We start from the raw sequence: 11,985 nt of genomic DNA, 5'->3' as shown, positions 1-11,985 counted from the left end.
TTTTTTTTTTTAATAATAAGTAAAAGAAGAGCCCATTTGGGTAGTAAAATCCAAAATTTGCCTGAATTTTTAAGATAGTCTGGACACTGAAGAAATTTTGCTTGAAGCAGAGGTTTGGGCCAATTTCCTTCATCCCCTGAGGTTACATGTTTGTTCTGTTTTGTCATTGGGGGTACTTCTGTGGAAAAGTTTGAGAAGCACTGCCCTGAGATGACCTCGACTGCTAACATGGAAGTCACTCTGTGAGCAAGTCCCTGACGTGTGAGCTGATGTCCCCGGCTTGAGAGCACTGGCCTGGCTCAGTGGTCCGCATCTATTGTTTTTCCTAGGCCTGCCTCAAAATGCCAGGAAGCAGATCTTTGAAAACTATTATTACTCATGACACAAAAGTTAAAACACTACGAAAGGCTGTAAAGTGGAAAGAGAGCCTCAGCCAGTCACCCTGGCCCCTCCCTCTGATTTCTGTTAAATCCCCACTGCTGACAGCTTCTTCTGGACTTTTCCAGAAATGCTGTATGTACAAATAAAGATTTTTTTTTTCCTTTTAACGCAAATGGGACCATAGCAGACTTGTTCTGCAGATTTTATTTTTTTTTATTTATCAATACATTTTGGCTCTGTTTTTCTATTACCACCGGTAGTTTTACCTCATGTTTTCAGCAGCTATAGTGGATTCCGCATATGTTAACGATCCTCCTTTAATAGACCCTGGGTTTATTATTTCCTATATTTTTGCTATTTCCAGCAACACTTTAAGGAGAGTACTGTGCAGACATCTTTTTGTAAGTGTGTGAGCAGATCGATAGGGGAAATGCTGGGCCAGAGCTTTGTGCATTTAAACCTCTGATGGACAGGGTTGGACTGCTCTCCCACTGCGTGCCAGCAGTGTATACTGTCACCAACAGTGGGAGAGCCATCTAGTGAACAGGACCTTAAGGAACCTCCAAATTTGTCTCTTCTGGTTGGCATCCCGAGGGCGTGGAGGGATGTTCTCCTCTGACACCTGTCAAGGACAAAAATCTGGTTATGGATATCGGGATTGGATTCGGATGGCTTTTGAAGAATGTAGGTGCTTGGATGGCTTTTAAGCTTCCAGATGGAGACCAGACATGGGTGAGAGGCTGGGAGGGCAAAATAAGAACAGCGGATGAAAAATACCTATCCACTGAACTCTTTATTAATTGTCTTTATTTTTTGATAAGTAATATAGTTTCACTGTAAAAAAAAGTGGAAAATATGAAAACACGCAAAGGAGTTAAAGCTACTGATTGATGTGTGGGTAGTTAAATAATGGTAATTATTTAAATAGTTAAGTTATTTAATTATAATTTAGTAGTGCTAATTATTTAAACAATTATTTAATATATTAAGTTCTTAAATAAAGCTGCTTTGCGCAGAGGTAGTTGACATACAAAGCAGTTAATAAAAATAATTTCCATATGGAGACAAACTGTGTTTGTGGATACGGCCCTTTATTCTTGAAAACCAGTTGTTAAATACTTTGAACACCTCTCCTGTGCAAAATGTGGGTGCAGAAAGTTTGAAAAGAAGGGTAATGCCGAGTTATACCATATGAATTATATATTACAGTTTACGATGATCTTGATGATTCGTAACTCTCTATCTTAACTTAATGTTACCTCCCTGATGACTTATTCCTATGCATTATTTTTTAGTGACTGTGTATTATGGGATGGATGTACCACCATCCATTTAGCTAATCCAAATATCATTAGGCATTTTGATAATTTTTAACATTTGAATGTCAAAAGCATGTTGAATATTTTTGAGTGTACAATGCTACCTTATGCACTTCTTCAATTCTTTCCTCAGGATCTATTTTTGGTTGTGGGGTCACTAGTTCAAAGGTTATGTACATTCTTAAGTCTTTGTCTTCTGTTTTGCCGAAGTGACCTCTAGAAAGTTTGCATGAGTTCATATTGTCATTAGTAGTGTGTAATAGTACCGATACCACTTCCCCTGCTACCCTGTGGTGCTTCTTCACCGTTTTGTAGGGAAGTAAACAGCCAAACAAAACAAAAGAAACAATGCATCTCATTTTAAAACCGTACGTGTTTATTACTGGTAAGTGGTAGCGTTTTTACGTTTTATATGCTGTAAGTTTTGTATGATTTTTGTGTGTGTTCATTTAAAAAAATTGATCTGTAAGCATTCATGATAAAAAAAAAAGGATATTAAACCTTGGTCATGTTTGTTGCAAATAATCTTTCCTGTGTTTCTGGGAATTACTTAATAAATTTTTGTTTTGAAAAAGAGATTTGACATAGAGTCAAGTCTATCTTTTCCTTCCCCATTCTGCGAATCGGCTGCAGACTAGCCATGATCTTTCGACACAGGATCCCGAAGCCCAGAGCTAGAAATACAGGTGGAGTGTAGAGGACAGTAGTGTCTGCCAAAGGCCCGTTATCAGAGTCTGGTCATGGACAGCTGTGATTCCGTGGAATCTGGAGGAGGCGGGAGCTCAGGGCAAGGTTTGCTTACTGCTGCCTGGATTGCCTTTACAGCTTCTTGCTAAAAGATGCTCTTCAAACCTGGCCACTTCTCTAGTGAGCTGGGACACAGGCTGTAGTGAGCACCCTGTGACATGGAGCATATTGTTTCAAAATTCCAAGCAGGCACTGTGATATTGAACCTCCTTCTTTATCCTCGGTGGCTGCTTGGCTAGCAGGCAGTCCTTTCATCTCTGTAAAATGCCTCCCTGGACCTAAATGTCACTTCGGGCATTGGAACCTTGGATTTTGTCCTCCTTCAAAGCCCCATCCATCTTTAGTCAGCAGTACTCGAGTGGCATGGAATGCAAAGCCAGCTGTTTTCTCGGTGGGGGTCATTATTAAAATGCCTCGAATTCCTGCAGCCTGTCTTGATACCACACAGAGAATGAAGCCCACACTAAAAGCAGAGAGGGAAAGAACCCAGCCTGTGGACATCCTTGGACCACTTATTCAGCTGGCCCCAGAACTCCCCTGCAGGGAGTTTTTATTACATGAGATGCCACATTCCTCTATTGATTATGCTGGTTCCAGTTGGGATTTCTGTTATTTGTGGCCAGAGCCTCCGGTGGATGGGTAGTTACAATACCCAAACCGCAGAAAGCCCCGCGGCCTCTTGGCATGCCCCTAGAGCGGTATCTGCAAACGTAAGGCAGCGCGTGGTTCTTTTGCGAATCTTCTCCGAGATGGAAATTCCTTTTCACTCTCCTTTAGTGAGCCGTCCTCCCGCCTCTGCCAAGGTTTTCGCTTTCATTCCTCTTTGCTCCCACTCTCTTGGGCAAGTCTAGAAAAACCTCTCACCCGCTCCAAGTCTCCCCTTCAGGCTCCTGTTAATGAGGGAGGATGAATAACTGCTCCTCGGTCGGGGCACAGCTCAGTAGTGGGGGGACGCTCACTAGCGGCAAGGCAGAGAAGATTTTTCAGTCGATGAGATGGGGAGATCGGTCATGTTGGCTGTGTGGGGTTTGCAGTATCTCCCCAGTCCGGGAACTTTGAGCGGCCTGGATACGGCTCCCGAGGGTACTGAGAAACGGGGCAGTGGGCTTTGGGCTGGCCTGATGCTACCGTCCCCCAGGACTCAGTCTCCTTCTTCCTCTATGCCTTGTCCTCCTTGAAATTGGCCCCATCCTCCAGCTGGTTTCAAGATGGTGGCATCAACCTGAGAAATACCAACCTGATGAATGAGGGAGACTGTCTTCCTGTGGCTTTCTCTCAGGAGAGGGGACGTCGCCACTCCTGCCTCTCTGGATCCCCACCTGCAAGTTCTGTTCGTGTCTCGTTATCGTGTTGCAGGCTCGTCCTGAGAAAATCGCTGGCTGCCAAGACTGGAGGGCTCCCCGCCCATGCCCTGCCTTGGACAAACAGTGACGTGGGAGTGGGGTGGGTGTCTGAACAAAATGGGGGTTCTTTTAGGAAGGAGGATGAGGATACTAGATGCCGTGATGACCCAGGAGCCGTCTGTCCATGTAACTTGCAGAGTTTCATTGTGTTCCAGAGCTCGGTCTCTAATATTTCTAGCACCCACCTCGACTCCATGAGGCTGTATCATTACAGAGGCGTCGACTGTGCTTAGAGGTTAAGATGTTTTTGTAATTATTAAACAACCCTTTTTATAAAATCCTGTGGTCATAGAGTTTGCAAGTGGGCAGCTCAGGGATGTCATTTCCCAGGTGGTGGGTGGAGGTCGGCCAAGTGCACTGTGCTGCCCTCCCAGGGCTCAGTGAGGCCCAGGGCTCCCCGGATGCAGGCTGTGGCCTGGATGCTCACCTTGAACCATAGAAAACCACCGTCGGCAAAGACAGGCCCGTTCATAATAACGGGTGAGTTTGCCAGGTACCAGACGGTATTACACTGGAGAGCAAGGTCAGGCACGGACCTTTCCATGGTGATGTGTCTTACCGCCCCCACTCCAGCCCACTTGGGCCACCCAACAAATGACACCCTGAGGCCTTGGCATGCAATTAAAAGTGAAGAAATGCTTAATCAAATCATGCCACTTGAAGTGAGTTGGGCTGGAATGAAAAAGCTGAGCAGCGCTGCCCACAGTGGAAATTTACCAGGTCCAGGCAGACACTGAATACTCCCGGCTGTTTCGAAATAGATACCACTGTGTCCTGTGAAGTTCTGAGATCTGTTTGCAAATGTTTAAAAACCTTTCCACTAATGAGGATTGCTTCAGGGCATCTCACACACACACACACACACACACACACACACATGCAGCTCCCTATGACCCCAACCCCCAAAGCGTGCATGGGAGAAGCGGAAACCCACAGTAGGCACCCCAAATATCTCTTCAAACTGGCTGGGACTCATGAATCCCCTCTATCATCCGTTGAGACAGCTCTCATTAAAAAAAAAAAAAAAGTTTATTTATATTTTTTCTCCTCAAAAATGTCATGACTAACTTTCCATTCATTATCAAAATATTCTTTTGCCACTAATTTCCCTTCTTGGTTAAAATAAACAAAGAAGCAAACCCTGTTGGCATTGCATGTAGGATGCTCTCTGCTGTAAACAAGAGAAAGCTTTTCTTAACGGATCTTGAAGGGCATCCCGTGAGAATTTCCCGTGCATGCCTCTCTGTTTATCAGCTCCCTTTGGCATGGAGGGAGAGCAGACGCTACCTTGATCATGCAAAGATTGATTGTCAAATCCTTCGAGGCCCGGCTCCAGTTTCTCAGGCCAGGCTCCCTGCGCCCCAACCCCTGAGTCCACAGCTGAGGGTGTGGAGTTGCATGACCTTGACCCTGGGGCTGGTTACCATATGACCTTGAGCAGTTATTCACTTCTCCAGGCCTCAGTTGCCTGACCCATAAAATGAAGCTGAAAGATCATATGATCTCTAAGCTCCCTCCCGCACTGAAACGCTAGGATTTGAATCTACGAAGTCTACACGAAAAAAAGAACGGGAGTATTCTTTTTTAAAAATGAAATTTATTGGGCTGACATTGGTCTATAACATTACATAAGTTTCAAGTGTACGAGTCTATCATCTGCATCTCGCGTCGTGTGCTCACCCCCCAAAGTCTAGTCTCCTCCTGCCACTGTGTGTTTGACCCCTTTACCCTCTTCATCCTCCCCCCACCCCATTTCCCTCTTGTAACCATCATACCGTTGTCTGTGTCTATGAGTTTGTTTGTTTGGTTTGTTCATTGGTTGTTTTCTGTTTTACATCAAGAGAGGGAATTCTTGAGCAAAAGAAAAAAAAAAACCTGAAGGTTTGGGATTCAGGAATATGCAGCGAAGGACTATGTATGAGTGAAACATTTCATTTTGAAAAGGTAGAACACGAGCCAAGTCAGTCAGAAAACCAACTCGTCCAGGGTTTCCTTTCCAATGGCACAACTGAGAGCTTTCCCGGACCCGGAGAATAAACTCTGTGATTGGAGGAGCAGAAAGTGGGTGCAGAAGACCCCTCCCCCACCACGCCGAGGCAGGGGGTTCTGTTTTAGGTCCCTCCTGTTCCATGACCTAACCTGTGCGACTGTCTGGGGGACTCTGGGATGCTGGGTCAGGCTGCAGGCCGCCTAGAGGGATGCTAAGGGGTCTGGGGTGGGGACCAGTCTCCTGACCACAGAGAAGAGTAGAGGCCTCAGGAGAGACTCGCCTTCAGTCAAGATAAAACACTGAGTACTCTATGATAAATGGGGCAATTGATAGACAAGGCACTGACCGGCTTCCCTCAAGTGTCCCCTGGGCTGGTCTCCTGAGGACTTGCTACGTGAAGGAGGTGTGAGGCGGAGAGAGGGGAGATACTGTTGAGAAAGTGGGACCATTCCAGGTCGGCCAAAAGGAGACATCGTTGTCTCAGTTGGGGAGACTCCCCCGTCTGTGGCACCCTTGGGGTTGGCAGCAGTAATGTGACCAAACTTTCTGGAGACTCCTGATCTATAATGTAAGGTCCTACAAAGGGATTAGGTCTAGCAGACACAGCAGTGAACCTCAGCTACACAGGACCCAGGTCCCCCTTGAAATGGGGAGGCACTCGAGAGGGTGGAGGTTTGGAGTTACATCTTAGTGCCAGGTGGGAGCTATCATAGCTGTCCCTCTAAATCAGGGAAGTAAAGGTGACTCTGACGGCGCCGTGACAACCATCTCTCAGTCGTGGCTCCCCATTCAGGCCAGGAGAGGGATGCTTGTGCCACTTTCAAGGGAAATGAGAAAAATGAGCATGATCCAGTGCTTTCTTCCACAAATCTTAATTCATTTAGTTTAAAAGACTGTTCTCTATTTTGAGATCGTGTCTTCTCCAATGTTGATGTTCAAAATGCCCTCTTTTATGAAACAATGGCAATAGGTATTTGTTTGTTTGTTTTAATTCTTATTTGACCAATAAAAAGTTGGCAAACCTACCTGATCCCTGTGGCCGATTCTGCTAGTTTTCCCTCATTTTTGGTTTTCCTCTCCTTTCACACTAAGAAGGAAGGGGTGAGCAGATGGTGCAAGATACAAGCGATAGAATCGTACACTTGAAACTTACGTAATGTTATACACCAATGTCAGCCCAATAAATCTACTTTTAAAAGAGCATGTGACCACCCAGAATAGAGCCTACAGTTTCTAGTCTTTCTCGAAGTCAAGTGTGGCTATTTGTCCAAGTTCTGGCCAGTGGGATGTTTACAGAAGTAACGCATGCAACTTCTGCACAGTGTCCTTAAAGGGAAGGGGTCTGCTTACTCCTGCCACTTTCTCTCCTCTTAAAGGCTGCAATACAGTCGTGGCGTGGCCCAGGGCTAAGCAGGCACATACGGTACACAGCGGGTAGCAGAGCAATAAGACAGAGGAGCCCCGGTTCCCCCAAATCATGGCACTGCTGGATAGCCCAGGATGCTTATGTCATGTGAGAGATAAATGACCCTTGATATTTTATGTCTTTGCTGATCAAATGAATCAGCATTTACATGATATTTAGACACAAATGGAAAGAAGTGAGATAAGCTAGGATGGAGGGTAGAGGGAGAAAAGAAGGCCCAGAAGGGAGTCTTGAAGAACTCTTGTACACTTGTTTTGTAGAGGAGGAAGAACCACTAAGGAGACTGAAGAGGGGAAGCCAAAGAAGCATTGAAGAAAAAGGGCATCAGGGAGCCCGTGGGAGAGTGTGCTTCGGGAAGGGGGGGCGTGGCCACACGGTCCCGGAGATGCCGACAGGTCAAGTGAGAAGAGGCCCAACCTGTGGCCATTCTGTTTAAAATGGAAGTAATTGGTGACCTTACCCAGAACTGTGTCATCGAAGCGGTGGGATGAAAGCCAAGGTGAAGGGGGTGAGGGGTAAATGAGAGGTGAGAGGTAGAAAACATTTTCAAAAAGTGTGGCCGTGAAGGAAATAGAGAGTCGTAGCTGGAGGGAGACAGGGAGTTCTGTTCTGTTCTGTTCTGTTCTGTTCTGTTCTGTTCTGTTCTCTCCTCTCCTTTCCTCTCCTCTCTTTTCTTTTTTCCTCTTTTTTTTCTCTCCCTGTCCCTCCCCATCCTCCTCTCTTCTCCTCTCCTTTTTGTTTTTTTGCCTTTTCTCCCTTTATAAAAGAGTTCAGAATCTAGAACATTTAAATATTGATGGGAAGAATCCAGAACAGAGAAGATGTGAAAGAAATAAGCCAGAGAGAGGATAACTGATAGCATAAGGCTCCTGAGAAGGTGGGAAGCAAGAGAGGCCGAGAGCAACTAGGAAGGACTCGGTCCTCCAGAGGAGGATGGAGAGCTGGACGCAAACTCAGCAGCGTAAGTTTATAGACTTGGTGGTGGGCAGTTGGTTCTCTTTTCTCAGTGCGATAGAAGGCGAGGTCAGCTGCTGAGAGTGAAGACAGATGAGTGGCTGTGAATATGATGAGTCTGGAGAAGATGTGAAGTAGTATGTGTGGAATTGGAGCCTTAACTGACAGGAGGAACGCTCGAAGCCTCGGATCGCCAGGCGGTCTGGAGGGTGCAGGTAAGGTGAGTTTGTGCAGCCGAGATTTTCTGCTAGCAATACTCTGCTGGCTAGTGGCAGGATGAAGATGGATGTTGACATGTTCCCAGGGTTGGAATTTTGCTGGATGTTTGGGATGTAAGGACAGAAGGAGACGAGAATGTACGGTATTTGGAATAAAGTAATTAATAACTAGATCATTGAGTTGAAGCAGGATAAAATGGAAGGCGACAGGAGTAAAACTCATAGACGAAGAATATCCGGGTGTCCCTGGGCAGAAGGTCTCAGTGGGGTTGGGTCACAGATGCAGTGGGATTACGGAAGTGAGAGAAAAGTTAGGACAGGAGGCTGCACTTGGGTTTTGAGATTTAGCGGCTGAGGGGCCTTGAATGTCAGCCAGGTCCAGGGGGTGAGCCTGGGTGTGGGGTGCCGAGGAAGAAGAGGGTAAATGGGAGGACAAGGAACGGAGCGGGCAGGATCTTAGCTGCGTCACCCACAAGGATTCCGAAGTAGCAACATGAGTGTGGGTGAAGATCATGAATCCTTTGCTAAATGTTGGTTGGATGAGGAAAGGTACCAAGGACACTCCACAGATGACCCAGACTCGGGCAAGGAGAGACCTGAATGGCTTTAGCTTCAGCTGAGCAGGTTATTTGTAAAACTGTGAAAGAGAAATTTTCTGGAAGTGACAACATGGAGCAAAGAAGATATGAGCCCAGCTCTTAGCCCCGAGGTCAAGAGCACAAGATTAAGCAGTTCATTTTTGAGGCCCGCAGCAGCCAGCTCAGTTACCTTAGCATCTCCTGGGAGATTCCCCCTCAGGCGGATTAAATCTGAACGTTTAGGGAAAGTGCCTGGGCACAGGGCTGGCTCGTAGGTGCAAGACCCACGCAGTTGCTTGGGGCCTTGTGCTCAGAAGGTTTAATGCTATAATGTCACCATCTGGTAATTCGTAATTATTTTGAACAAGGGGCCCTGCACATTCGTTTTGCAGTTGGCCTCACAAATTAAGGTAGTCGGACCTGTCTGGGCAGTGATGTCTTTTTAAAAATCTCTCCAGAGGATTCTAGTGTGTGGCCAGGATTGAAAATCCCTCTGTTAAGCCAAGAGTTGGAGGGGACACGTGACGACGTGGCTGAGGGCGTAGAGCGTTTGCTGTCACGGAGCAGGAGTTTGGAGAGCTGGAGGGAGGAGGCGGGGCAGACTGAGTCAGAGGATGGTGGCAGAGGGTGCGAGGGGAGGGCGGATGGGCACCGAGATTTTCACTCTGGGTTTATGCTTGGTTCCCTGGAGAAGAGTGAATGCTTGAACCTAACAGAATCCTGCCACGCCTGGTAGGCAGGTGCCGTGGCGGGGTGTGGAGCCTGAGAGCTGGCCACCTTCTGGAAGTGCATGGGCAGCAATGGCTACATGATCAGGGCTTAAGTAAGGGGTGGGGACAAGTGTGAACAAGCTGAGTCCGTTGCTGCGGGCTGCAGCGCTGGGCGACCTTGCTTGGGTGTTGGGCTTGGAGCTGGTGGGACAGTCTCCAGCGCACCTTTAAACTGTGAGGCTCGCGATGTTTTGGCTGGAGGTCTAGAATTGGGAGCCGCCATCAAATAAATGGAATGTGGAAGAATGCCAGTTTCGAGTTTTAAGCCCTCGGAATGCTCGGGGAACCTTACCAGGGATGTGGCATGTCCATGAGAATCTTGTTTTGCCCTGGGAGTCCAAGAGGAAGCAAGCAGAGCAATGTAAACCGAGACAGGGCTCTGGGAAGAAGGGGGTCCCCAGAGAAACGAGCCACAAACACAGGCGCCACAGGGTCACTTGTCAATGAAATGTTGGTTGTTTTTCTAAACTAAGAGAGAGATAAGACGTGGTGAAATCTTCCCTCGGCTTCAGCCCTTTAGCATAAATATTTTTTCAGTGTCAACCCAGGCAAGGCTGGGCCTGGAGGAGGAGCCAGGTACACAAGCCCCGTTGTTCCCTATCTGGGAGCGGCTGTGTCTGAGGCCTGCATGGAGGCAACAGGTGGAAACAGACACACCCGAGGTCCCCGAGGTCCCTCCAGGAAGGAGGCTTCCCTAAGGGCAAAGGAGAAGCTGCCAGAGGAAAGCCTCATCTCGAGCTTTTAGCAATGGTCAGGGAAAGAGCAAACTCCATCGTCACTCCCCAAACTCAAACATGGCTGGGCAGCAGGAATGGCTGGCAAAGGTCATCTGACTCGGGACATGCTCAGATGTGCCAGAGCAAATCTAAACTCTTGCTACTCTAGAAACAGCCGGAGCATGAGGGCAGCCTCTCACCTGGGTACATTTTCACCCACCTTGGCCTTACAGGAGCCTAGCCCCGCCTGCCTCTTGTGGTCCAGGTAGATCTGTTCCAAGAGCACCTGTGGTTCCTTTCCAATGGTAAAGTGAGTTGGCCTTGGGTGCGCCTGGGCTGATGGGCCCCTGTCCATGTGGTGGAAGGTCCTAATCCAACAGCAGGATCAGGCAGCTACACAGGGCAGGTCCAGAGCATGCCAGGACAGTAGAAGTAATTTCCAGGGACACAGGCCACTGTGGATATTCCACTCTCCACGGGAAGCACCTAAATTATGGATTCTCTTGGACTATTGAGAACTGCTCTGAAGAAGTCTGACACTGTATTTTAATTTGGCCAGGGATAAAATGATCAGGACAGTCTATTTTACTGATCGGTTGTCTGGGTTATTGGCAGGTGGGATACCCTTTGGCTTGCCACCCTTATTACTGACGTTTCTGTAGAAGCACCACTGGAAAGCATGAGTTCTCCCTCCCTCTGCCAAACAAACCTTTACAGAGGACCATCCACTCTTGACGTCAGGCTCACAGTGTCACATACTTAAATATTCGGTGTTCAAGAAAGTAGGTGTTGCTCAAATCCTTCATGTGGAGGATTAAGTCAGGGCACCCATGAGCACCTTTACGTTAAGTATTAGAATATTAGCTTGTTAGGGCTGCTGTGACAAAGTATCCCAGACCGGGTGGCTCGAACAATAGAAACTTATTGTCTCACAGTTCTGGAGGCTGAAAGTTTGAGATCAAGGTTTCAAACATGGTTGGTTCTTCCCGAGAGCTGTGAAGAATTTGTCCCAGGCCTCTCTCCCAGCTGCTGGTGGTCAGCTGGCAGTCTTTGGCATTGCTTGGCTTGCAGACTCGTCAACTTGATCTCTGCCTCCAACTTCATGTGGTGTTTTCCTTGTGTGTGCGTGCGCGTCCACGCTTCCCCCGTTTTATAAGGACACCAGCCATATTGGATTAGGGTCCACCCTAATGACCTTTCCAATTAATTACCCCTGTAAGGACTGTTACTGAATGAAGTCACGTTATGACCTGCTGAGGTTAGGACTCTGACATGTCTTTTTTTTTGGTGGGGGGGAACCCCATTCGACCCATAACAATTAGCAAAGCTCATTTTTTTCTTACTTTTTGGGTAAAAATAAATAGAAATAGAGGTTCTAATGGCTTCTTGTGGCATTCCAGTGAGTAAATGTCTGATGTACTCATGGGGTGTGTCGTTTCCTTTGGAGACCACTGCCTCCTTAGTTCTGTCTCTCCTCCTCTTC

The 11,985-nt window shown here is 47.2% G+C and overlaps 1 protein-coding gene across 7 annotated transcripts in view; it reads left to right on the top strand.

Annotated features, from left to right (window-relative positions):
* Window positions 1-11,985, top strand: part of KCNE2 (potassium voltage-gated channel subfamily E regulatory subunit 2) — a 189,575-nt gene that overhangs the window by 59,499 nt on the left and 118,091 nt on the right. For 2 of the 7 annotated variants that reach the window (XR_002781705.1, XR_002781706.1), the window contains exon 3: window positions 7,527-8,435. The exons of 4 other annotated variants lie outside the window; for them this stretch is intronic. The gene's annotated coding sequence lies outside the window, so the exon portion shown is untranslated. Of the gene's footprint in view, window positions 1-7,526; window positions 9,440-11,985 lie in introns of those variants that run through there. One more of the 7 variants, XR_002781704.1, reaches the window with a different exon arrangement.

The sequence above is a fragment of the Pteropus vampyrus genome, unplaced genomic scaffold (assembly GCF_000151845.1).
Source record: "Pteropus vampyrus isolate Shadow unplaced genomic scaffold, Pvam_2.0 Scaffold114, whole genome shotgun sequence".
In the NCBI taxonomy this organism is placed as follows: domain Eukaryota; kingdom Metazoa; phylum Chordata; class Mammalia; order Chiroptera; family Pteropodidae; genus Pteropus; species Pteropus vampyrus.
This window is presented reverse-complemented; position numbering and strand designations above follow the sequence as displayed.